A 27,053-nucleotide genomic window follows, 5' to 3' on the forward strand; every position below is an offset into this window, starting at 1 on the left:
AGTGCAAGAAGGGAACCTACATAATCCAAGTGCCCACTAGGGAACCTACATAGTCCAAATGCCCTTTAGGTAACCTATATAGTCCAAATGCCCGCTAGGGTACCCACATAGTCCAAGTGTTCACTAGGGAACATGCATCGTCCAAGTGCCCGCTAGGTAACCTACATAGTCCAAGGGCCCGCTAGGTAACCTATATAGTCCAAGTGCCCGCTAGTTAACCTAGATAGTCCAAGTCCCTGTTAGCTAACCTACATAGTCCAAGTGCCCGTTAGGTAACCTAGACAGTCCATGTGCCCGCTAGGTAACCTCCATAGTCCAAGTGCCCGCTAAATTACCTATATAGTCCAAGTGCCTGCTAGGGAACCTGCATTGTCCAAATGCCCGCTAGTTAACCTAGATCGTCCAAGTGTCCGCTAGTAAACCTACATAGTCCAAGTTCCAGTTAGGTAACCTAGATAGGCCACGTGCCCGCAAGGTAACCTACATAGTCCAAGTGCCCGCTAGGTAACCTAGATATTCCAAGTTCCGGTTTACTAACCTAGATAGTCCAAGTGCCCGCTAGGTAACCTACATAGTCCAAGTGCCCATTCGTTAACCTAGATAGACCAAATGCCCGCTAGGTAACCTATACTGTCCAAGTGTCCGCTAGGTTACCTACATAGTCCAAGTGCACGTTCGTTAACTTAGATAGTCCAAGTCGCGCTAGGTAACCTACATTGTCCAAGGGTCCGCTAGGTAACCTATATAGTCCAAGTGCTCGCTAGTTAACCTATAGTCCAAGTGCCCGCTAGGTAACCTACATATTCCAAGTTCCCGCTAGGTAACCTAGATAGTGCAAATGCCCGTTACCTAACCTAGATAGTCCAAGTCCAGTTAGGTTACCTACATAGTCCACGTGCCCGTTCGTTAACCTAGATTTTCCAAGTGCCCGCTAGGTTACCTGCATAGTCCAAGTGCCCGTTAGGTAACCTAGATAGTCCAAGTGCCCGCTAGGTAACCTACATAGTCCAAATGCCCGCAAGGTAACCTAGGTAGTCCAAGTACCCGTTAGCTAACCTAGATAGTCCAAGTGCCCGCTAGGTAACCTCCATAGTCCAAGTGCCCGCTAGGTAACCTCCATAGTCCAAGTGCCCGTTCGTTAACCTAGATAGTCCAAGTTCCTGTTAGCTAACATACATAGTACAAGTGCCCGTTCGTTAACCTAGATAGTTCAAGTGCCCGCTAGGTAACCTAGACAGTCCAAGTGCCTGCTAGGTAACCTACATAGTCCAAGTGCCCGTTTGCTAACCTAGATCGTCAAAGGGCCCGCTAGTTAACTTACATAGTCCAAGGGCCCGCTAGTTAACCTACATAGTCCAAGTGCCCGCTAGTTAACCTACATAGTCCAAGTGCCCCCTAGGTAACCTACAAAGTCCAAGTGCGCGCTTGGTCATCTATATAGTCCAAATGCCCGCTAGGGCACCTACGTAGTCTTAGCGCCCGCTAGTTAACCTACATTGTCCAAGTGCCCGATAGGGAACCTACATTGTCCAAGTGCCCGCTAGAAACCTACATAGTCCAAGTGCAAGAAGGGAACCTACATAATCCAAGTGCCCGCTAGGTAACCTACATAGTCCAAGTGCCCGTTTGCTAACCTAGATCGTCAAAGGGCCCGCTAGTTAACCTACATAGTCCAAGTGCCCGCTAGTTAACCTAGATAGTCCATGTGCCCGCTAGGTAACCTACAAAGTCCAAGTGCGCGCTTGGTAATCTATATAGTCCAAATGCCCGCTAGGGCACCTACGTAGTCTTAGCGCCCGCTAGTTAACCTACATTGTCCAAGTGCCCGATAGGGAACCTACATTGTCCAAGTGCCCGCTAGAAACCTACATAGTCCAAGTGCAAGAAGGGAACCTACATAATCCAAGTGCCCGCTAGGGAACCTACATAGTCCAAATGCCCTTTAGGTAACCTATATAGTCCAAATGCCCGCTAGGGTACCCACATAGTCCAAGTGTTCGCTAGGGAACCTGCATCGTCCAAGTGCCCGCTAGGTAACCTACATAGTCCAAGTGCCCGCTAGTTAACCTAGATAGTCCAAGTTCCTGTTAGCTAACCTACATAGTCCAAGTGCCCGTTAGGTAACCTAGACAGTCCAAGTGCCCGCTTGGTAACCTTCATAGTCCAAGTGCCCACTAATTTACCTATATAGTCCAAGTGCCTGCTAGGGAACCTGCATTGTCCAAATGCCCGCTAGTTAACCTAGATCGTCCAAGTGTCCGCTAGTAAACCTACATAGTCCAAGTTCCAGTTAGGTAACCTAGATAGGCCACGTGCCCGCAAGGTAACCTACATAGTCCAAGTGCCCGCTGGTAACCTACATATTCCAAGAGCCCGCTAGGTATCCTTGATAGTCCAAGTGCCTTCTAGTTAACCTACATAGTCCAAGTGCCCGCTAGGTAACCTACATAGTCCAAGTGCCCGCTAGGTAACCTAAATAATCCAAATGCCCGCTAGGGAAACTACATAGTCCAAGTGCCCGCTAGTTAACCTAGATAGTCCAAGTGCCCGCTAGTAAACCTAGATAGTCAAGGGCCCGCTAGTTAACCTAGATAGTCCAAGTACCCGCTAGTTAACCTAGGTCGTCCAAGTGTCCTATAAGTAACCTACATAGTCCAAGTGCAAGAAGGGAACCTACATAATCCAAGTGCCCGCTAGGGAACCTACATAGTCCAAATGCCCTTTAGGTAACCTAATATAGTCCAAATGCCCGCTAGGGTACCCACATAGTCCAACTGTTCGCTAGGGAACCTGCATCGTCCAAGTAACCGCTAGGTAACCTAGATAGTCCAAGTTCCTGTTAGCTAACCTACATAGTCCAAGTGCCCGTTAGGTAACCTAGACAGTCCAAGTGCCCGCTAGGTAACCTCCATAGTCCAAGTGCCCGCTAATTTACCTATATAGTCCAAGTGGCTGCTAGGGAACCTGCATTGTCCAAATGCCCGGTAGTTAACCTAGATCGTCCAAGTGTCCGCTAGTAAACCTACATAGTCCAAGTTCCAGTTAGGTAACCTAGATAGGCCAGGTGCCCGCAAGGTAACCTACATAGTCCAAGTGCCCGCTGGTAACCTACATATTCCAAGAGCCCGCTAGGTATCCTTGATAGTTCAAGTGCCTTCTAGTTAACCTACATAGTCCAAGTGCCCGCTAGGTAACCTAAATAATCCAAATGCCCGCTAGGGAAACTACATAGTCCAAGTGCCCGCTAGTTAACCTAGATAGTCCAAGTGCCCGCTAGTAAACCTAGATAGTCCAAGGGCCTGCTAGTTAACCTAGATAGTCCAAGTGCCTGCTAGTTAACCTAGGTCGTCCAAGTGTCCAATAAGTAACCTACATAGTCCAAGTGCCTGTTAGCTAACCTACTTAGTCCAAGTGCCCGTTCGTTAACCTCGATAGTCCAAGTGCCCGTTTGGTAACCTACATAGTCCAATTGCCCCCTTCGTAACCTGGATAGTCTATGTGCCCGCTAGATAACCAACCTAGTCAAAGTGCGCGATAGGTAACCTACATAGTACAAGGGCCCGCTCGTTAACCTAGTTCGTCCAAGTGTCCGCTAATTAACCTACATAGTCCAAGGGCCCTCTAGTAACCAAGATAGTCCAAGTGCCCGCTAGTTAACCTTGATCATCCAAGTGCTCGCTTGTTAACATACATAGTCCAAGTGCCCGCTAGGGAACCTGCATCGTGCAAGTGCCTGCTAGGTAACCTAGATAATCCAAGTGCCCGCTTGTTAACCTAGATAGTCCAAGTGCCCGCCAATTAACCTAGAACCTCCATGTGTCCGCTCGTTAACCTACATAGTCCAAGGGCCCGCTAGTTAACCTACATAGTCCAAGAATCCGCTAGTTAACCTAGAGAGTCCAAATGCCCGCGAGGTTACCTACATATTCCTAGTGCCCTCTAGGTAACCTAGATAGTCCAAGTTCCTGCTACCTAACCTAGATAGTCCAAGTGCCCGCTAGGTAACCTAGATAGTCAAAGTGCCCGTTAGGTAACCTAGATAGTCCAAGTGCCCGCTATGTAATCTACATAGTCCAAGTTCCCGCTAGGTAACCTAGATAGTCCAAGTGCCCGCTAGTTAACCTACATAGTCCAAGTGCCCGCTAGGTAACCTAGATAGTCAAAGTGCCCGTTTGGTAACCTAGATATTCCAAGTGCCCGCTAGGTAATCTACATTGTCCATGTTCCCGCAAGGTAATCTAGATAGTCCAAGTGCCCTTTACCAAACTAGATAGTCCATGTGCTCGCTAGGGAACCTATATAGTCCAAGTGCTATCTAGGTAACCTAGATAGTCCAAGGGCCCGCTAGTTAACCTACATAGTCCAAGGGCTCGCTTGTTAATTTTGATAGTCCAGTGCCCGCTGGTTAACCTAGATCGTCCAAGTGCCCGCTAGTTAACCTAGATAATCCAAGTGCCGGCTAGTTAATCTACATAGTCCAAGGGCCCACTTGTTAACCTAGATCATCCAAGTGTCCTCTAATTAAACTACTTAGTCCAAGTGCCTGCTAGGTAACCTACATAGTGCAAGTGTCCGCTAGGTAACCTACATAGTCCAAGTGCCCGCTAGTTAACATAGATATTCCAAGTGCCCGCTAGGTAAGGTACTTGTTCCAAGTGCCCGATAGGTAACCTACATAGTGCAAATGTCCGCTAGTTAACCTACATAGTCCAAGTGCCCGCTAGTTAACCTAGATAGTCCAAGTGCCCGCTAGGTAACCTACATAGTGCAAGTATCCGTTAGTTAACCTACATAGTCCAAGTGCCCGCTAGTTAACCTAGATAGTCCAAGTACCCGCTAGTTAACCTAGATTGTCCAATTGTCCGCTAGTTAACCTACATAGTCCAAGTGCCCTTTAGGGAACCTAGATAGTCCAAGTGCCCGCTAGGGAACCTACATAGTCCTATTGCCCGTTCTGGAACATACATAGTCCAAGTGCCTGTTAGTTAACCTAGATAATCCAAGTGCCCGCTAGTTAACCTACATAGACCAAGTGCCCGCTAGGTAACCTATATAGTCCAAATGCCCGCTAGAGAACCTACATAGTCCAAGTTCCCGCTAGGTAACTTAGATAGTCCAAGTGCACGCTAGTTAACCTAGATAGTCCAAGTGCCCACTAGTTAACCAGGATCGTCCAAGTGCCCTCTAGTTAACTTACATAGTCCAAGGGCCTGCTAGTTAACCTACATAGACCAAGTGCCCGCTAGTTAACCTACATAGTCCAAGTGCCCGCTACGTAACCTAGACAGTCCAAGTGACCACTAGGTTACCTACATAGTCCAAGTGCCCGCTAGGGAACCTACATAGTCCAAGGGCCCGCTAGGTAAACTAGATAGTCCAAGTGCACGCTAGTTAACCTACATAATCCAAGTGCCTGCTAGGTAAACTACATAGTCCATGTGCCCACTAGGTAACCTAGACAGTGCAATTGCCCGCTAGTTAAACTAGACAGTCCAAGTACCCGCTAGGGAAGCTACATAATCCAAGTGCTCGCTAAGCAACCTACATAGTGCAAGTGCCCGTTAGTTTACCTAGATAGTCAAAGTGCCTGCTAGGTAACCTAGATAGTCCAAGTGCCCGCTAGGTAACCTACATAGTCCAAGCGCCAGCTAGGTAACTTAGACAGTTCAAGTGCCCGCTAGGTTACATGCATAGTCCTAGTGCCCATTAGGTAACCTAGATAGTCCAAGTGCCCGCTAGGTAACCTACATAGTCCAAATGCCCGCTAGGTAACCTAGGTAGTCCAAGTACCCGTTAGCTAACCTAGATAGTCCAAGTGCCCGCTAGGTAACCTCCATAGTTCAAGTGCCCGTTCGTTAACTTAGATAGTCCAAGTTCCTGTTATCTAACATACATAGTACAAGTGCCCGTTCGTTAACCTAGATAGTTCAAGTGACCGCTAGGTAACCTAGACAGTCCAAGTGCCTGCTAGGTAACCTACATAGTCCAAGTGCCCGTTTGCTAACCTAGATCGTCAAAGGGCCCGCTATTTAACCTACATAGTCCAAGGGCCCGCTAGTTAACCTAGATAGTCCAAGTGCCCGCTAGTTAACCTAGATAGTCCAAGTGCCCGCTAGGTAACCTACAAAGTCCAAGTGCGCGCTTGGTAATCTATATTGACCAAATGCCCGCTAGGGCACCTACGTAGTCCTAGCGCCCGCTAGTTAACCTACATTGTCCAAGTGCCCGATAGGGAACCTACATGGTCCAAGTGCCCGCTAGAAACCTACATAGTCCAAGTGCAAGAAGGGAACCTACATAATCCAAGTGCCCGCTAGGGAACCAACATGGTCCAAATGCCCTTTAGGTAACCTATATAGTCCAAATGCCCACTAGGGTACCCACATAGTCCAAGTGTTCGCTAGTTAACCTAGATAGTCCAAGTGCCCGCTAGGTAAGCTACATAGTCCAAGGGCCCGCTAGGTAACCTATATAGTCCAAGTGCCCGCTAGTTAACCTAGATAGTCCAAGTTCCTGTTAGCTAACCTACATAGTCCAAGTGCCCGTTAGGTAACCTAGACAGTCCAAGTGCCCGCTAGGTAACCTTCATAGTCCAAGTGCCCGCTAATTTACCTATATAGTCCAAGTGCCTGCTAGGGAACCTGCATTGTCCAAATGCCCGCTAGTTAACCTAGATCGTCCAAATGCCCGCTAGTACACCTACATAGTCCAAGTTCAAGTTAGGTAACCTAGATAGGCCACGTGCCCGCAAGGTAACCTACATAGTCCAAGTGCCCGCTGGTAACCTACATATTCCAAGAGCCCGCTAGGTATCCTTGATAGTCCAAGTGCCTTCTAGTTAACCTACATAGTTCAAGTGCCCGCTAGGTAACCTAAATAATCCAAAAGCCCGCTAGGGAAACTACATAGTCCAAGTGCAAGCTAGTTAACCTAGATAGTCCAAGTGCCCGCTAGTTAACCTAGGTCGTCCAAGTGTCCGATAAGTAACCTACATAGTCCAAGTGCCTGTTAGCTAACCTACATAGTCAAAGTGCCCGTTCGTTAACCTAGATAGGCCAAGTGCCCTCTATGTAACCTAGACAGTCCAAGTGCCCGCCAGGTTACCTACATAGTCCAAGTGTCCGTTCGTTAACCTCGATAGTCCAAGTGCCCGTTTGGTAACCTACATAGTCCAATTGCCCCCTTCGTAACCTGGATAGTCTATGTGCCCGCTAGATAACCAACATAGTCAAAGTGCGCGATAGGTAACCTACATAGTACAAGGGCCCGCTCGTTAACCTAGTTCGTCCAAGTGTCCGCTAATTAACCTAAATAGTCCAAGGGCCCTCTAGTTAACCTAGATAGTTCAAGTGCCCGCTAGGGGACGTACATAGTCCAAGTGCCCGCTAGTTAACCAAGATAGTCCAAGTGCCCGCTAGTTAACCTTGATCATCCAAGTGCCCGCTTGTTAACATACATAGTCCAAGTGCCCGCTAGGGAACCTGCATCGTGCAAGTGCCTGCTAGGTAACCTAGATAATCCAAGTGCCCGCTTGTTAACCTAGATAGTCCAAGTGCCCGCCAATTAACCTAGAACCTCCATGTGTCCGCTCGTTAACCTACATAGTCCAAGGGCCCGCTAGTTAACCTACATAGTCCAAAAACCCGCTAGTTAACCTAGAGAGTCCAATTGCCCGCGAGGTTACCTACATATTCCTAGTGCCCGCTAGGTAACCTAGATAGTCCAAGTTCCTGCTACCTAACCTAGATAGTCCAAGTGCCCGCTAGGTAACCTAGATAGTCAAAGTGCCCGTTACGTAACCTAGATAGTCCAAGTGCCCGCTATGTAACCTACATAGTCCAAGTTCCCGCTAGGTAACCTAGATAGTCCAAGTGCCCTCTAGTTAACCTACATAGTCCAAGTGCCCGCTAGGTAACCTAGATAGTCAAAGTGCCCGTTTGGTAACCTAGATATTCCAAGTGCCCGCTAGGTAATCTACATTGTCCAAGTTCCCGCAAGGTAATCTAGATAGTCCAAGTGCCCGTTACCAAACTAGATAGTCCATGTGCTCGCTAGGGAACCTATATAGTCCAAGTGCTATCTAGGTAACCTAGATAGGCCAAGGGCCCGCTAGTTAACCTACATAGTCCAAGGGCTCGCTTGTTAATTTTGATAGTCCAGTGCCCGCTGGTTAACCTAGATCGTCCAAGTGCCCGCTAGTTAACCTAGATCATCCAAGTGCCGGCTAGTTAATCTACATAGTCCAAGGGCCCACTTGTTAACCTAGATCGTCCAAGTGTCCTCTAATTAACCTACTTAGTCAAAGTGCCTGCTAGGTAACCTACATAGTGCAAGTGTCCGCTAGGTAACCTACATAGTCCAAGTGCCCGCTAGTTAACATAGATAGTCCAAGTGCCCGCTAGGTAAGGTACTTAGTCCAAGTGCCCGATAGGTAACCTACATAGTGCAAATGTCCGCTAGCTAACCTACATAGTCCAAGTGCCCGCTAGTTAACCTAGATAGTCCAAGTGCCCGCTAGGTAACCTACATAGTGCAAGTATCCGTTAGTTAACCTACATAGTCCAAGTGCCCGCTAGTTAACCTAGATAGTCAAAGTACCCGCTAGTTAACCTAGATTGTCCAATTATCCGCTAGTTAACCTACATAGTCCAAGTGCCCTTTAGGGAACCTAGATAGTCCAAGTGCCCGCTAGGGAACATACATAGTCCAATGGCCCGCTCTGGAACATACATAGTCCAAGTGCCTGTTAGTTAACCTAGATAATCCAAGTGCCCACTAGTTAACCTACATAGACCAAGTGCCCGCTAGGTAACCTATATAGTCCAAATGCCCGCTAGAGAACCTACATAGTTCAAGTTCCCGCTAGGAACTTAGATAGTCCAAGTGCACGCTAGTTAACCTAGATAGTCCAAGTGCCCACTAGTTAACCAGGATCGTCCAAGTGCCCTCTAGTTAACTTACATAGTCCAAGGGCCTGCTAGTTAACCTACATAGACCAAGTGCCCGCTAGTTAACCTACATAGTCCAAGTGCCCGCTACGTAACCTAGACAGTCCAAGTGACCACTAGGTTACCTACATAGTCCAAGTGCCCGCTAGGGAACCTACATAGTCCAAGTGCCCGCTAGGTAAACTAGATAGTCCAAGTGCACGCTAGTTAACCTACATAATCCAAGTGCCTGCTAGGTAAACTACATAGTCCATGTGCCCACTAGGTAACCTAGACAGTGCAATTGCCCGCTAGTTAAACTAGACAGTCCAAGTACCCACTAGGGAAGCTACATAATCCAAGTGCTCGCTAAGCAACCTACATAGTGCAAGTGCCCGTTAGTTAACCTAGATAGTCAAAGTGCCTGCTAGGTAACCTAGATAGTCCAAGTGCCCGCTAGGTAACCTACATAGTCCAAGCGCCAGCTAGGTAACTTAGACAGTTCAAGTGCCCGCTAGGTTACCTGCATAGTCTAATGCCCATTAGGTAACCTAGATATTCCAAGTGCCTGCTAGGTAACCTACATAGTCCAAATGCCCGCTAGGTAACCTAGGTAGTCCAAGTACCCGTTAGCTAACCTAGATAGTCCAAGTGCCCGCTAGGTAACCTCCATAGTCCAAGTGCCCGCTAGGTAACCTCCATAGTTCAAGTGCCCGTTCGTTAACTTAGATAGTCCAAGTTCCTGTTACCTAACATACATAATACAGGTGCCCGTTCGTTAACCTAGATAGTTCAAGTGACCGCTAGGTAACCTAGACAGTCCAAGTACCTGCTAGGTAACCTACATAGTCCAAGTGCCCGTTTGCTAACCTAGATCGTCAAAGGGCCCGCTAGTTAACCTACATAGTCCAAATGCCCTTTAGGTAACCTATATAGTCCAAATGCCCGCTAGGGTACCCACATAGTCCAAGTGTTCGCTAGGGAACCTGCATCGTCCAAGTGCCCGCTAGTTAACCTAGATAGTCCAAGTTCCTGTTAGCTAACCTATATAGTCCAAGTGCCCGCTAGGTAACCTCCATAGTCCAAGTGCCCGCTAATTTACCTATATAGTCCAAGTGCCTGCTAGGGAACCTGCATTGTCCAAATGCCCGCTAGTTAACCTAGATCGTCCAAGTGTCCTCTAGTAAACCTACATAGTCCAAGTTCCAGTTAGGTAACCTAGATAGGCCACGTGCCCGCAAGGTAACCTACATAGTCCAAGTGCCCGCTAGGTAAGTAGATATTCCAAGTTCCGGTTTACTAACCTAGATAGTCCAAGTGCCCGCTAGGTAACCTACATAGTCCAAGTGCAAGCTAGGTAACTTAGATAGTCCATGTGCCCGTTCGTTAACCTAGATACTCCAAGTGCCCGCTAGGTAACCTAGACAGTCCAAGTGCCCGCTAGGTTACCTACATAGTCCAAGTGCACGTTCGTTAACCTAGATAGGCCAAGTGCCCTCTATGTAACCTAGACAGTCCAAGTGCCCGCCAGGTTACCTACATAGTCCAAGTGTCCGTTCGTTAACCTAGATAGTCCAAGTGCCCGTTTGGTAACCTACATAGTCCAAGTGCCCGCTTCGTAACCTGGATACTCTATGTGCCCGCTAGATAACCAACATAGTCAATGTGCGCGATAGGTAACCTACATAGTACAAGGGCCCGCTCGTTAACCTAGTTCGTCCAAGTGTCCGCTAATTAACCTACATAGTCCAAGGGCCCTCTACTTAACCTAGATAGTTCAAGTGCCCGCTAGGGGATGTACATAGTCCAAGTGCCCGCTAGTTAACCAAGATAGTCTAAGTGCCCAATAGTTAACGTTGATCATCCAAGTGCCCGCTTGTTAACATACATAGTCCAAGTGCCCGATAGGGAACCTACATAGTCCAAGTGCCCGCTGAGGAACCTACATAGTCCAAGTGCCCGATAGAGAACCTACATAGTCCAAGTGCCCGTTAGGGAATCTAGATAGACCAAGTGCCCATAGGGAACCTATATAGTCCAAGTGCCCGCTAGGGAACCTACATAATCAAAGTGCCCAGTAGGGAACCTGCATTGTCCAAGTGCCCGCTAGTTAACCTAGATAGTCCAAGTGCCCGCTAGATAACCTACGTAGTCCAAGGGCCCGCTAGGTAACCTATATAATCCAAGTGCCCGCTAGTTAACCTAGATAGTCCAAGTTCCTGTTAGCTAACCTACATAGTCCAAGTGCCCGTTAGGTAACCTAGACAGTCCAAGTGCCCGCTAGGTAACCTCCATAGTCCAAGTGCCCGCTAATTTACCTATATAGTCCAAGTGCCTGCTAGGGAACCTGCATTGTCCAAATGCCCGCTAGTTAACCTAGATCGTCCAACTGTCCGCTAGTAAACCTACATAGTCCAAGTTCCAGTTAGGTAACCTAGATAGGCCACGTGCCCGCAAGGTAACCTACATAGTCCAAGTGCCCGCTAGGTAACCTAGATATTCCAAGTTCCGGTTTACTAACCTAGATAGTCCAAGTGCCCGCTAGGTAATCTACATAGTCCAAGTGCAAGCTAGGTAACTTAGATAGTCCATGTGCCCGTTCGTTAACCTAGATAGTCCAAGTGCCCGCTAGGTACCCTATACTGTCCAAGTGCCCGCTAGGTTACCTACATAGTCCAAGTGCACGTTCGTTAACTTAGATAGTCCAAGTCGCGCTAGGTAACCTACATTGTCCAAGGGTCCGCTAGGTAACCTATATAGTCCAAGTGCTCGCTAGTTAACCTATAGTCCAAGTGCCCGCTAGGTAACCTACATATTCCAAGTTCCCGCTAGGTAACCTAGATAGTGCAAATGTCCGTTACCTAACCTAGATAGTCCAAGTGCCCGTTAGGTTACCTACATATTCCACGTGCCCGTTCGTTAACCTAGATAGTCCAAGTGCCCGCTAGGTAACCTGCATAGTCCAAGCGCCAGCTAGGTAACCTAGACAGTCCAAGTGCCCGCTAGGTTACCTGCATAGTCGTAGTGCCCGTTAGGTAACCTAGATAGTCCAAGTGCCCGCTAGGTAACCTACATAGTCCAAATGCCCGCTAGGTAACCTAGGTAGTCCAAGTACCCGTTAACTAACCTAGATAGTCCAAGTGCCCGCTAGGTAACCTCCATAGTCCAAGTGCCCGTTCGTTAACCTAGATAGTCCAAGTTCCTGTTAGCTACATACATAGTACAAGTGCCCGTTCGTTAACCTAGATAGTCCAAGTGCCCGCTAGGTAACCTAGACAGTCCAAGTGCCTGCTAGGTAACCTACATAGTCCAAGTGCCCGTTTGCTAACCTAGATCGTCAAAGGGCCCGCTAGTTAACCTACATAGTCCAAGGGCCCGCTAGTTAACCTACATAGTCCAAGTGCCCGCTAGTTAACCTAGATAGTCCAAGTGCCCGCTAGGTAACCTACAAAGTCCAAGTGCGCGCTTGGTAATCTATATAGTCCAAATGCCCGCTAGGGCACATACGTAGTCTTAGCGCCCGCTAGTTAACCTACATTGTCCAAGTGCCCGATAGGGAACCTACATTGTCCAAGTGCCCGCTAGAAACCTACATAGTCCAAGTGCAAGAAGGGAACCTACATAATCCAAGTGCCCGCTAGGGAACCTACATAGTCCAAATGCCCTTTAGGTAACCTATATAGTCCAAATGCCCGCTAGGGTACCCACATAGTCCAAGTGTTCGCTAGGGAACCTGCATCGTCCAAGTGCCCGCTAGGTAACCTACATAGTCCAAGGGCCCGCTAGGTAACCTATATAGTCCAAGTGCCCGCTAGTTAACCTAGATAGTCCAAGTTCCTGTTAGCTAACCTACATAGTCCAAGTGCCCGTTAGGTAACCTAGACTGTCCAAGTGCCCGCTAGGTAACCTCCATAGTCCAAGTGCCCGCTAATTTACCTAAATAGTCCAAGTGCCTGCTAGGGAACCGGCATTGTCCAAATGCCCGCTAGTTAACCTAGATCGTCCAAGTGTTCGCTAGTAAACCTACATAGTCCAAGTTCCAGTTAGGTAACCTAGATAGGCCACGTGCCCGCAAGGTAACCTACATAGTCCAAGTGCCCGCTGGTAACCTACATATTCCAAGAGCCCGCTAGGTATCCTTGATAGTCCAAGTGCCTTCTAGTTAACCTACATAGTCCAAGTGCCCGCTAGGTAACCTACATAGTCCAAGTGCCCGCTAGGTAACCTAAATAATCCAAATGCCCGCTAGGGAAACTACATAGTCCAAGTGCGCGCTAGTTAACCTAGATAGTCCAAGTGCCCGCTAGTAAACCTAGATAGTCAAGGGCCCGCTAGTTAACCTAGATAGTCCAAGTACCCGCTAGTTAACCTAGGTCGTCCAAGTGTCCTATAAGTAACCTACATAGTCCAAGTGCCTGCTAGGTAACCTAGAGAGTCCAAGTGTCTGTTAGCTAACCTACATAGTCCAAGTGCCCGTTTGTTAACCTAGATAGGCCAAGTGCCCTCTATGTAACCTAGACAGTCCAAGTGACCGCTAGGTTGCCTACATAGTCCAAGTGTCCGTTCGTTATCCTAGATAGTCCAAGTGCCCGTTTGGTAACCTACATAGTCCAAGTGCCCGCTTCGTAACCTGGATAGTCTATGTGCCCGCTAGATAACCAACATAGTCAAAGTGCGCGATAGGTAACCTACATAGTACAAGGGCCCTCTAGTTAACCTGGATAGTTCAAGTGCCCGCTAGGGGACGTACATAGTCCAAGTGCCCGCTAGGTAACCTCCATAGTCCAAGTGCCCGCTAATTTACCTATATAGTCCAAGTGCCTGCTAGGGAACCTGCATTGTCCAAATGCCCGCTAGTTAACCTAGATCGTCCAAGTGTCCGCTAGTAAACCTACATAGTCCATGTTCCAGTTAGGTAACCTAGATAGGCCACGTGCCCGCAAGGTAACCTACATAGTCCAAGTGCCCGCTAGATAACCTAGATATTCCAAGTTCCGGTTTACTAACCTAGATAGTTCAAGTGCCCGCTGGGTAACCTACATAGTCCAAGTGCGAGCTAGGTAACTTAGATAGTCCAATTGCTCGTTAGCAAACTAGATAGTCCAAGTGTCCGCTAGTTAACCTACATAGTCCAAGTGCCCGCTAGGTAACCTAGACAGTCCAAGTGCCCGCTAGGTTACCTACATAGTCCAAATGCACGTTCGTTAACTTAGATAGTCCAAGTGCCTTCTAGTTAACCTACATAGTCCAAGTGCCCGCTAGGTAACCTACATAGTCCAAGTGCACGCTAGGTAAACTACATAATCCAAATGCCCACTAGGGAAACTACATAGTCCAAGTGCCCGCTAGTTAACCTAGATAGTCCAAGTTCCCGCTAGTAAACCTAGATAGTCCAAGGGCCCGCTAGTTAACCTAGATAGTCCAAGGGCCCGCTAGTTAACCTAGACAGTCCAAGTGCCCGCTAGGTAACCTCCATAGTCCAAGTGCCCGTTCGTTAACCTAGATAGTCCAAGTTCCTGTTAGCTAACATACATAGTACAAGTGCCCGTTTGTTAACCTAGATAGTTCAAGTGCCCGCTAGGTAACCTAGACAGTCCAAATGCCTGCTAGGTAACCTACATAGTCCAAGTGCCTGTATGCTTACCTTGATCGTCAAAGGGCCCGCTAGCTAACCTACATAGTCCAAGGGCCCGCTAGTTAACCTAGATAGTCCAAGTGCCCGCTAGTTAACCTACATAGTCCAAGTGCCCGCTAGGTAACCTACAAAGTCCAAGTGCGCGCTTGGTAATCTATATTGTCCAAATGCCCGCTAGGGCACCTACGTAGTCCTAGCGCCCGCTAGTTAACCTACAAAGTTTAAGTGCCCGATAGGGAACCTACATTGTCCAAGTGCCCGCTACAAACCTACATAGTCCAAGTGCAAGAAGGGAACCTACATAATCCAAGTGCCCGCTAGGGAACCTACATAGTCCAAATGCCCTTTAGGTAACCTATGTAGTCCAAATGCCCGCTATGGTACCCACATAGTCCAAGTGTTCGCGAGGGAACCTGCATCGTCCAAGTGCCCGCTAGTTAACCTAGATAGTCCAAGTTCCTGTTAGCTAACATACATAGTACAAGTGCCCGTTCGTTAACCTAGATAGTTCAAGTGCCCGCTAGGTAACCTAGACAGTCCAAGTGCCTGCTAGGTAACCTACATAGTGCAAGTGCCCGTTTGCTAACCTAGATCGTCAAAGGGCCCGCTAGTTAACCTACATAGTCCAAGTGCCCGTTTGGTAACCTACATAGTCCAAGTGCCCGCTTCGTAACCTGGATAGTCTATGTGCCCGCTAGATAACCAACATAGTCAATGTGCGCGATAGGTAACCTACATAGTACAAGGGCCCGCTCGTTAACCTAGTTCGTCCAAGTGTCCGCTAATTAACCTACATAGTCCAAGGGCCCTCTACTTAACCTAGATAGTTCAAGTGCCCGCTAGGGGATGTACATAGTCCAAGTGCCCGGTAGTTAACCAAGATAGTCTAAGTGCCCAATAGTTAACGTTGATCATCCAAGTGCCCGCTTGTTAACATACATAGTCCAAGTGCCCGATAGGGAACCTACATAGTCCAAGTGCCCGCTGAGGAACCTACATAGTCCAAGTGCCCGATAGAGAACCTACATAGTCCAAGTGCCCGTTAGGGAATCTAGATAGACCAAGTGCCCATAGGGAACCTATATAGTCCAAGTGCCCGCTAGGGAACCTACATAATCAAAGTGCCCAGTAGGGAACCTGCATTGTCCAAGTGCCCGCTAGTTAACCTAGATAGTCCAAGTGCCCGCTAGGTAACCTACGTAGTCCAAGGGCCCGCTAGGTAACCTATATAATCCAAGTGCCCGCTAGTTAACCTAGATAGTCCAAGTTCCTGTTAGCTAACCTACATAGTCCAAGTGCCCGTTAGGTAACCTAGACAGTCCAAGTGCCCGCTAGGTAACCTCCATAGTCCAAGTGCCCGCTAATTTACCTATATAGTCCAAGTGCCTGCTAGGGAACCTGCATTGTCCAAATGCCCGCTAGTTAACCTAGATCGTCCAACTGTCCGCTAGTAAACCTACATAGTCCAAGTTCCAGTTAGGTAACCTAGATAGGCCACGTGCCCGCAAGGTAACCTACATAGTCCAAGTGCCCGCTAGGTAACCTAGATATTCCAAGTTCCGGTTTACTAACCTAGATAGTCCAAGTGCCCGCTAGGTAATCTACATAGTCCAAGTGCAAGCTAGGTAACTTAGATAGTCCATGTGCCCGTTCGTTAACCTAGATAGTCCAAGTGCCCGCTAGGTACCCTATACTGTCCAAGTGCCCGCTAGGTTACCTACATAGTCCAAGTGCACGTTCGTTAACTTAGATAGTCCAAGTCGCGCTAGGTAACCTACATTGTCCAAGGGTCCGCTAGGTAACCTATATAGTCCAAGTGCTCGCTAGTTAACCTATAGTCCAAGTGCCCGCTAGGTAACCTACATATTCCAAGTTCCCGCTAGGTAACCTAGATAGTGAAAATGTCCGTTACCTAACCTAGATAGTCCAAGTGCCCGTTAGGTTACCTACATATTCCACGTGCCCGTTCGTTAACCTAGATAGTCCAAGTGCCCGCTAGGTAACCTGCATAGTCCAAGCGCCAGCTAGGTAACCTAGACAGTCCAAGTGCCCGCTAGGTTACCTGCATAGTCGTAGTGCCCGTTAGGTAACCTAGATAGTCCAAGTGCCCGCTAGGTAACCTACATAGTCCAAATGCCCGCTAGGTAACCTAGGTAGTCCAAGTACCCGTTAACTAACCTAGATAGTCCAAGTGCCCGCTAGGTAACCTCCATAGTCCAAGTGCCCGTTCGTTAACCTAGATAGTCCAAGTTCCTGTTAGCTAACATACATAGTACAAGTGCCCGTTCGTTAACCTAGATAGTTCAAGTGCCCGCTAGGTAACCTAGACAGTCCAAGTGCCTGCTAGGTAACCTACATAGTCCAAGTGCCCGTTTGGTAACCTAGATCGTCAAAGGGCCCGCTAGTTAACCTACATAGTCCATGTTCCAGTTAGGTAACCTAGATAGGCCACGTGCCCGCAAGGTAACCTACATAGTCCAAGTGCCCGCTAGATAACCTAGATATTCCAAGTTCCGGTTTACTAACCTAGATAGTTCAAGTGCCCGCTGGGTAACCTACATAGTCCAAGTGCGAGCTAGGTAACTTAGATAGTCCAATTGCTCGTTAGCAAACTAGATAGTCCAAGTGTCCGCTAGTTAACCTACATAGTCCAAGTGCCCGCTAGGTAACCTAGACAGTCCAAGTGCCCGCTAGGTTACCTACATAGTCCAAATGCACGTTCGTTAACTTAGATAGTCCAAGTGCCTTCTAGTTAACCTACATAGTCCAAGTGCCCGCTAGGTAACCTACATAGTCCAAGTGCACGCTAGGTAAACTACATAATCCAAATGCCCACTAGGGAAACTACATAGTCCAAGTGCCCGCTAGTTAACCTAGATAGTCCAAGTTCCCGCTAGTAAACCTAGATAGTCCAAGGGCCCGCTAGTTAACCTAGATAGTCCAAGGGCCCGCTAGTTAACCTAGACAGTCCAAGTGCCCGCTAGGTAACCTCCATAGTCCAAGTGCCCGTTCGTTAACCTAGATAGTCCAAGTTCCTGTTAGCTAACATACATAGTACAAGTGCCCGTTTGTTAACCTAGATAGTTCAAGTGCCCGCTAGGTAACCTAGACAGTCCAAATGCCTGCTAGGTAACCTACATAGTCCAAGTGCCTGTATGCTTACCTTGATCGTCAAAGGGCCCGCTAGCTAACCTACATAGTCCAAGGGCCCGCTAGTTAACCTAGATAGTCCAAGTGCCCGCTAGTTAACCTACATAGTCCAAGTGCCCGCTAGGTAACCTACAAAGTCCAAGTGCGCGCTTGGTAATCTATATTGTCCAAATGCCCGCTAGGGCACCTACGTAGTCCTAGCGCCCGCTAGTTAACCTACAAAGTTTAAGTGCCCGATAGGGAACCTACATTGTCCAAGTGCCCGCTACAAACCTACATAGTCCAAGTGCAAGAAGGGAACCTACATAATCCAAGTGCCCGCTAGGGAACCTACATAGTCCAAATGCCCTTTAGGTAACCTATGTAGTCCAAATGCCCGCTATGGTACCCACATAGTCCAAGTGTTCGCGAGGGAACCTGCATCGTCCAAGTGCCCGCTAGTTAACCTAGATAGTCCAAGTTCCTGTTAGCTAACATACATAGTACAAGTGCCCGTTCGTTAACCTAGATAGTTCAAGTGCCCGCTAGGTAACCTAGACAGTCCAAGTGCCTGCTAGGTAACCTACATAGTGCAAGTGCCCGTTTGCTAACCTAGATCGTCAAAGGGCCCGCTAGTTAACCTACATAGTCCAAGTGCCCGTTTGGTAACCTACATAGTCCAAGTGCCCGCTTCGTAACCTGGATAGTCTATGTGCCCGCTAGATAACCAACATAGTCAATGTGCGCGATAGGTAACCTACATAGTACAAGGGCCCGCTCGTTAACCTAGTTCGTCCAAGTGTCCGCTAATTAACCTACATAGTCCAAGGGCCCTCTACTTAACCTAGATAGTTCAAGTGCCCGCTAGGGGATGTACATAGTCCAAGTGCCCGGTAGTTAACCAAGATAGTCTAAGTGCCCAATAGTTAACGTTGATCATCCAAGTGCCCGCTTGTTAACATACATAGTCCAAGTGCCCGATAGGGAACCTACATAGTCCAAGTGCCCGCTGAGGAACCTACATAGTCCAAGTGCCCGATAGAGAACCTACATAGTCCAAGTGCCCGTTAGGGAATCTAGATAGACCAAGTGCCCATAGGGAACCTATATAGTCCAAGTGCCCGCTAGGGAACCTACATAATCAAAGTGCCCAGTAGGGAACCTGCATTGTCCAAGTGCCCGCTAGTTAACCTAGATAGTCCAAGTGCCCGCTAGGTAACCTACGTAGTCCAAGGGCCCGCTAGGTAACCTATATAATCCAAGTGCCCGCTAGTTAACCTAGATAGTCCAAGTTCCTGTTAGCTAACCTACATAGTCCAAGTGCCCGTTAGGTAACCTAGACAGTCCAAGTGCCCGCTAGGTAACCTCCATAGTCCAAGTGCCCGCTAATTTACCTATATAGTCCAAGTGCCTGCTAGGGAACCTGCATTGTCCAAATGCCCGCTAGTTAACCTAGATCGTCCAACTGTCCGCTAGTAAACCTACATAGTCCAAGTTCCAGTTAGGTAACCTAGATAGGCCACGTGCCCGCAAGGTAACCTACATAGTCCAAGTGCCCGCTAGGTAACCTAGATATTCCAAGTTCCGGTTTACTAACCTAGATAGTCCAAGTGCCCGCTAGGTAATCTACATAGTCCAAGTGCAAGCTAGGTAACTTAGATAGTCCATGTGCCCGTTCGTTAACCTAGATAGTCCAAGTGCCCGCTAGGTACCCTATACTGTCCAAGTGCCCGCTAGGTTACCTACATAGTCCAAGTGCACGTTCGTTAACTTAGATAGTCCAAGTCGCGCTAGGTAACCTACATTGTCCAAGGGTCCGCTAGGTAACCTATATAGTCCAAGTGCTCGCTAGTTAACCTATAGTCCAAGTGCCCGCTAGGTAACCTACATATTCCAAGTTCCCGCTAGGTAACCTAGATAGTGAAAATGTCCGTTACCTAACCTAGATAGTCCAAGTGCCCGTTAGGTTACCTACATATTCCACGTGCCCGTTCGTTAACCTAGATAGTCCAAGTGCCCGCTAGGTAACCTGCATAGTCCAAGCGCCAGCTAGGTAACCTAGACAGTCCAAGTGCCCGCTAGGTTACCTGCATAGTCGTAGTGCCCGTTAGGTAACCTAGATAGTCCAAGTGCCCGCTAGGTAACCTACATAGTCCAAATGCCCGCTAGGTAACCTAGGTAGTCCAAGTACCCGTTAACTAACCTAGATAGTCCAAGTGCCCGCTAGGTAACCTCCATAGTCCAAGTGCCCGTTCGTTAACCTAGATAGTCCAAGTTCCTGTTAGCTAACATACATAGTACAAGTGCCCGTTCGTTAACCTAGATAGTTCAAGTGCCCGCTAGGTAACCTAGACAGTCCAAGTGCCTGCTAGGTAACCTACATAGTCCAAGTGCCCGTTTGCTAACCTAGATCGTCAAAGGGCCCGCTAGTTAACCTACATAGTCCAAGGGCCCGCTAGTTAACCTACATAGTCCAAGTGCCCGCTAGTTAACCTAGATAGTCCAAGTGCCCGCTAGGTAACCTACAAAGTCCAAGTGCGCGCTTGGCAATCTATATAGTCCAAATGCCCGCTAGGGCACATACGTAGTCTTAGCGCCCGCTAGTTAACCTACATTGTCCAAGTGCCCGATAGGGAACCTACATTGTCCAAGTGCCCGCTAGAAACCTACATAGTCCAAGTGCAAGAAGGGAACCTACATAATCCAAGTGCCCGCTAGGGAACCTACATAGTCCAAATGCCCTTTAGGTAACCTATATAGTCCAAATGCCCGCTAGGGTACCCACATAGTCCAAGTGTTCGCTAGGGAACCTGCATCGTCCAAGTGCCCGCTAGGTAACCTACATAGTCCAAGGGCCCGCTAGGTAACCTCCATAGTCCAAGTGCCCGCTAATTTACCTATATAGTCCAAGTGCCTGCTAGGGAACCTACATAGTCCAAATGCCCTTTAGGTAACCTATGTAGTCCAAATGCCCGCTATGGTACCCACATAGTCCAAGTGTTCGCGAGGGAACCTGCATCGTCCAAGTGCCCGCTAGTTAACCTAGATAGTCCAAGTTCCTGTTAGCTAACATACATAGTACAAGTGCCCGTTCGTTAACCTAGATAGTTCAAGTGCCCGCTAGGTAACCTAGACAGTCCAAGTGCCTGCTAGGTAACCTACATAGTGCAAGTGCCCGTTTGCTAACCTAGATCGTCAAAGGGCCCGCTAGTTAACCTACATAGTCCAAGTGCCCGTTTGGTAACCTACATAGTCCAAGTGCCCGCTTCGTAACCTGGATAGTCTATGTGCCCGCTAGATAACCAACATAGTCAATGTGCGCGATAGGTAACCTACATAGTACAAGGGCCCGCTCGTTAACCTAGTTCGTCCAAGTGTCCGCTAATTAACCTACATAGTCCAAGGGCCCTCTACTTAACCTAGATAGTTCAAGTGCCCGCTAGGGGATGTACATAGTCCAAGTGCCCGGTAGTTAACCAAGATAGTCTAAGTGCCCAATAGTTAACGTTGATCATCCAAGTGCCCGCTTGTTAACATACATAGTCCAAGTGCCCGATAGGGAACCTACATAGTCCAAGTGCCCGCTGAGGAACCTACATAGTCCAAGTGCCCGATAGAGAACCTACATAGTCCAAGTGCCCGTTAGGGAATCTAGATAGACCAAGTGCCCATAGGGAACCTATATAGTCCAAGTGCCCGCTAGGGAACCTACATAATCAAAGTGCCCAGTAGGGAACCTGCATTGTCCAAGTGCCCGCTAGTTAACCTAGATAGTCCAAGTGCCCGCTAGGTAACCTACGTAGTCCAAGGGCCCGCTAGGTAACCTATATAATCCAAGTGCCCGCTAGTTAACCTAGATAGTCCAAGTTCCTGTTAGCTAACCTACATAGTCCAAGTGCCCGTTAGGTAACCTAGACAGTCCAAGTGCCCGCTAGGTAACCTCCATAGTCCAAGTGCCCGCTAATTTACCTATATAGTCCAAGTGCCTGCTAGGGAACCTGCATTGTCCAAATGCCCGCTAGTTAACCTAGATCGTCCAACTGTCCGCTAGTAAACCTACATAGTCCAAGTTCCAGTTAGGTAACCTAGATAGGCCACGTGCCCGCAAGGTAACCTACATAGTCCAAGTGCCCGCTAGGTAACCTAGATATTCCAAGTTCCGGTTTACTAACCTAGATAGTCCAAGTGCCCGCTAGGTAATCTACATAGTCCAAGTGCAAGCTAGGTAACTTAGATAGTCCATGTGCCCGTTCGTTAACCTAGATAGTCCAAGTGCCCGCTAGGTACCCTATACTGTCCAAGTGCCCGCTAGGTTACCTACATAGTCCAAGTGCACGTTCGTTAACTTAGATAGTCCAAGTCGCGCTAGGTAACCTACATTGTCCAAGGGTCCGCTAGGTAACCTATATAGTCCAAGTGCTCGCTAGTTAACCTATAGTCCAAGTGCCCGCTAGGTAACCTACATATTCCAAGTTCCCGCTAGGTAACCTAGATAGTGAAAATGTCCGTTACCTAACCTAGATAGTCCAAGTGCCCGTTAGGTTACCTACATATTCCACGTGCCCGTTCGTTAACCTAGATAGTCCAAGTGCCCGCTAGGTAACCTGCATAGTCCAAGCGCCAGCTAGGTAACCTAGACAGTCCAAGTGCCCGCTAGGTTACCTGCATAGTCGTAGTGCCCGTTAGGTAACCTAGATAGTCCAAGTGCCCGCTAGGTAACCTACATAGTCCAAATGCCCGCTAGGTAACCTAGGTAGTCCAAGTACCCGTTAACTAACCTAGATAGTCCAAGTGCCCGCTAGGTAACCTCCATAGTCCAAGTGCCCGTTCGTTAACCTAGATAGTCCAAGTTCCTGTTAGCTAACATACATAGTACAAGTGCCCGTTCGTTAACCTAGATAGTTCAAGTGCCCGCTAGGTAACCTAGACAGTCCAAGTGCCTGCTAGGTAACCTACATAGTCCAAGTGCCCGTTTGCTAACCTAGATCGTCAAAGGGCCCGCTAGTTAACCTACATAGTCCAAGGGCCCGCTAGTTAACCTACATAGTCCAAGTGCCCGCTAGTTAACCTAGATAGTCCAAGTGCCCGCTAGGTAACCTACAAAGTCCAAGTGCGCGCTTGGCAATCTATATAGTCCAAATGCCCGCTAGGGCACATACGTAGTCTTAGCGCCCGCTAGTTAACCTACATTGTCCAAGTGCCCGATAGGGAACCTACATTGTCCAAGTGCCCGCTAGAAACCTACATAGTCCAAGTGCAAGAAGGGAACCTACATAATCCAAGTGCCCGCTAGGGAACCTACATAGTCCAAATGCCCTTTAGGTAACCTATATAGTCCAAATGCCCGCTAGGGTACCCACATAGTCCAAGTGTTCGCTAGGGAACCTGCATCGTCCAAGTGCCCGCTAGGTAACCTACATAGTCCAAGGGCCCGCTAGGTAACCTCCATAGTCCAAGTGCCCGCTAATTTACCTATATAGTCCAAGTGCCTGCTAGGGAACCGGCATTGTCCAAATGCCCGCTAGTTAACCTAGATCGTCCAAGTGTCCGCTAGTAAACCTACATAGTCCAAGTTCCAGTTAGGTAACCTAGATAGGCCACGTGCCCGCAAGGTAACCTACATAGTCCAAGTGCCCGCTGGTAACCTACATATTCCAAGAGCCCGCTAGGTATCCTTGATAATCCAAGTGCCTTCTAGTTAACCTACATAGTCCAAGTGCCCGCTAGGTAACCTACATAGTCCAAGTGCCCGCTAGGTAACCTAAATAATCCAAATGCCCCCTAGGGAAACTACATAGTCCAAGTGCCCGCTAGTTAACCTAGATAGTCCAAGTGCCCGCTAGTAAACCTAGATAGTCCAAGGGCCCGCTAGTTAACCTAGATAGTCCAAGTACCCGCTAGTTAACCTAGGTCGTCCAAGTGTCCGATAAGTAACCTACATAGTCCAAGTGCCTGCTAGGTAACCTAGAGAGTCCAAGTGCCTGTTAGCTAACCTACATAGTCCAAGTGCCCGTTTGTTAACCTAGATAGGCCAAGTGCCCTCTATGTAACCTAGACAGTCCAAGTGCCCGCTAGGTTACCTACATAGTCCAAGTGTCCGTTCGTTAACCTAGATAGTCCAAGTGCCCGTTTGGTAACCTACATAGTCCAAGTGCCCGCTTCGTAACCTGGATAGTCTATGTGCCCGCTAGATAACCAACATAGTCAAAGTGCGCGATAGGTAACCTACATAGTACAAGGGCCCGCTCGTTAACCTAGTTCGTCCAAGTGTCCGCTAATTAACCTACATAGTCCAAGGGCCCTCTAGTTAACCTAGATAGTTCAAGTGCCCGCTAGGGGACGTACATAGTCCAAGTGCCCGCTAGGTAACCTCCATAGTCCAAGTGCCCGCTAATTTACCTATATAGTCCAAGTGCCTGCTAGGGAACCTGCATTGTCCAAATGCCCGCTAGTTAACCTAGATCGTCCAAGTGTCCGCTAGTAAACCTACATAGTCCAAGTTCCAGTTAGGTAACCTAGATAGGCCACGTGCCCGCAAGGTAACCTACATAGTCCAAGTGCCCGCTAGATAACCTAGATATTCCAAGTTCCGGTTTACTAACCTAGATAGTTCAAGTGCCCGCTGGGTAACCTACATAGTCCAAGTGCGAGCTAGGTAACTTAGATAGTCCAATTGCTCGTTAGCAAACTAGATAGTCCAAGTGTCCGCTAGTTAACCTACATAGTCCAAGTGCCCGCTAGGTAACCTAGACAGTCCAAGTGCCCGCTAGGTTACCTACATAGTCCAAATGCACGTTCATTAACCTAGATAGTCCAAGTGCCTTCTAGTTAACCTACATAGTCCAAGTGCCCGCTAGGTAACCTACATAGTCCAAGTGCCCGCTAGGTAACCTAAATAATCCAAATGCCCACTAGGGAAACTACATAGTCCAAGTGCCCGCTAGTTAACCTAGATAGTCCAAGTTCCCGCTAGTAAACCTAGATAGTCCAAGGGCCCGCTAGTTAACCTAGATAGTCCAAGGGCCCGCTAGTTAACCTAGACAGTCCAAGTGCCCGCTAGGTTACCTACATAGTCCAAATGCACGTTCGTTAACCTAGATAGTCCAAGTGCCTTCTAGTTAACCTACATAGTCCAAGTGCCCGCTAGGTAACCTACATAGTCCAAGTGCCCGCTAGGTAACCTAAATAATCCAAATGCCCACTAGGGAAACTACATAGTCCAAGTGCCCGCTAGTTAACCTAGATAGTCCAAGTTCCCGCTAGTAAACCTAGATAGTCCAAGGGCCCGCTAGTTAACCTAGATAGTCCAAGGGCCCGCTAGTTAACCTAGACAGTCCAAGTGCCCGCTAGGTAACCTCCATAGTCCAAGTGCCCGTTCGTTAACCTAGATAGTCCAAGATCCTGTTAGCTAACATACATAGTACAAGTGCCCGTTTGTTAACCTAGATAGTTCAAGTGCCCGCTAGGTAACCTAGACAGTCCAAATGCCTGCTAGGTAACCTACATAGTCCAAGTGCCTGTATGCTTACCTTGATCGTCAAAGGGCCCGCTAGTTAACCTACATAGTCCAAGGGCCCGCTAGTTAACCTAGATAGTCCAAGTGCCCGCTAGTTAACCTAGATAGTCCAAGTGCCCGCTAGGTAACCTACAAAGTCCAAGTGCGCGCTTGGTAATCTATATTGTCCAAATGCCCGCTAGGGCACCTACGTAGTCCTAGCGCCCGCTAGTTAACCTACATTGTTTAAGTGCCCGATAGGGAACCTACATTGTCCAAGTGCCCGCTACAAACCTACATAGTCCAAGTGCAAGAAGGGAACCTATATAATCCAAGTGCCCGCTAGGGAACCTACATAGTCCAAATGCCCTTTAGGTAACCTATATAGTCCAAATGCCCGCTATGGTACCCACATAGTCCAAGTGTTCGCGAGGGAACCTGCATCGTCCAAGTGCCCGCTAGTTAACCTAGATAGTCCAAGTTCCTGTTAGCTAACCTACATAGTCCAAGTGCCCATTCCTTAACCTACATAGTCCAAGTGCCCGCTAGGTAATCTACATAGTCCAAGGTCCCGCGAGGTAACCTACGTAGTCCAAGTGCTCGCTAGGTAACTTAGATTGTCCAAGTGCCAGTTAGCTAACATAGATAGTCCAAGTGCCCGCTAGGTAACCTACATAGTCCAAGTGCCCGTTCGTTATCTTAGACAGTCCAAGTGCCTGCTAGGTAACCTACATAGTCCAAGTGCCCGTTTGCTAACCTAGATCGTCAAAGTGCCCGCTAGTTAACCTACATAGTCCAAGGGCCCGCTAGTTAACCTAGATAGTCCAAGTGCCCGCTACTTAACCTACATAGTCCAAGGGCCCGCTAAGTAACCTACATAGTCCTAGTGCCCGCTAGTTAACCTACATTGTCCAAGTCCCTGATAGGGAACCTACATAGTCCAAGTATCCGCTAGGTAACCTACATAGTCCAAATGCCCGCTAGTTACTTACATAGTCCAAGTGACCGATAGGGAACTTACATAATCCAAGTGCTCGCTAGGCAACCTACATAGTCCAAGTGCCCGTTAGCTAACCTAGATAGTTCAAGGGCCAACTAGTTAACCTACATGGTTCAAGTGCCCGCTGGTAACCTAGCTAATCCAAGTATCCACTAGTTAACCTATATAGGCCAAGTGCCCGCTAGTTAATCTAGATGGTCCAAGTGCCAGCTAGTTAACCTACATAGTCCAAGGGCCCGCTAGTTTACCTACATAGTGCAAGGGCCTCCAAGTTAACCTAGATCGTCCAAGTGTCCGCTAGTTAACCTACATAGTCCCAGTGCCCTCTGGTTAACCTACATAGTCCAAGTGCCCGTAAGCTAACCTAGATAGTCCAAGGGTCCGCTACTTGACCTACATAGTCCAAGTGCCTGCTTGGTAACCTAGATAGTCCATGTGCCCCCTAGTTATCCTAGATAGTCCTATTGCCCGGTAGTTAACCTAGATAGTCCAAGTGCCCACTAGGGAACTTACATAGTCCAAGTGCCCGCTAGGTAACGTAGATAGTCCAAGTGCCCGCTAGGTAACCTAGATAGTCTACGTGCCCGCTAGTTAACCTACATAGTCGAAGGGCCCGCTAGTTAACCTACATAGTACAAGTGCCCGATAGGGAACCAACATAGATAAGTGTCCACTAGGGGACGTACATAGTCCAAGTGCCCGCTAGGTAACCTAGATAGTCCAAGTGCGCACTAGGGTATGTACATATTCCGAGTGCCTGCTAGGAAACCTAGATAGTCCAAGGGCCCTTTAGGTAACCTAGATAGTCCAAGTGCCCGCTAGGTTACCTACATAGTCCAAGTTCCTGCTAGGTAACCTAGATAGTCC

This window comes from Tenrec ecaudatus, chromosome 1 (genome assembly GCF_050624435.1).
Source record: "Tenrec ecaudatus isolate mTenEca1 chromosome 1, mTenEca1.hap1, whole genome shotgun sequence".
Classification (NCBI taxonomy): Eukaryota; Metazoa; Chordata; class Mammalia; order Afrosoricida; family Tenrecidae; genus Tenrec; species Tenrec ecaudatus.